We start from the raw sequence: 687 nt of genomic DNA, 5'->3' as shown, positions 1-687 counted from the left end.
CGCTTTCCTTTGCTTATGTAATTGCGCTTGTCTTCTCGTTGACTTCGCCCCCGCTTGCCTCTCAGTCCGCCCGCGTGTGCGCCTGGAATACCCGGCGGCGGCAGCAGCAGTTTCCGCTTCCCGGGTCCGCTTTCTCACGCCCCGCCCGGGAGGAGGAAAATCCATTTATGAAATTCTCAATCGGCAGGTATCTCTATCATCTTAGGCTCGAGATGGAAATCCTATAATCCAACTTTGAAGAAAAGAAGTAAAATGTAAAATAAAAAGAATATATATTGGTTATTAAGGATTATCTTTATTCTGTCTTCGTCAACCCTCTCTCTCTCTTCTCTTTTTTTTTTTTTCTTTATTCCTTCTTCGTGAACTTCTTTTTCTTTTTATACATTCTTATTTTCAGGTTTGTAATTATTTTTTGTCTCTTTCCTTACTTGTCAACGTCTCTCTATTTTCTTTCGTTTTCACATATTTGTAATTTCAGTTATATCATTATTATTTGTCTCTTCTCTTCTTTATTCCCTCTTCAACGTCTCTCTACTTCCTCTCTTCTAAACATCTTCATTTGCATTTGTAATTTCAGTTTTATCATTAATTCCCTTTATTTCTTCTTTCCTCACTTTCTTCGTATTCCTTTTTCTTTATTTTTCGTTCTCCAACCTCTTTTCTTCTTATTCCTTTTTCCTTATTTTC

The sequence above is a fragment of the Penaeus monodon genome, chromosome 20, assembly GCF_015228065.2.
Source record: "Penaeus monodon isolate SGIC_2016 chromosome 20, NSTDA_Pmon_1, whole genome shotgun sequence".
Taxonomy (NCBI): Eukaryota; Metazoa; Arthropoda; class Malacostraca; order Decapoda; family Penaeidae; genus Penaeus; species Penaeus monodon.
This window is presented reverse-complemented; position numbering follows the sequence as displayed.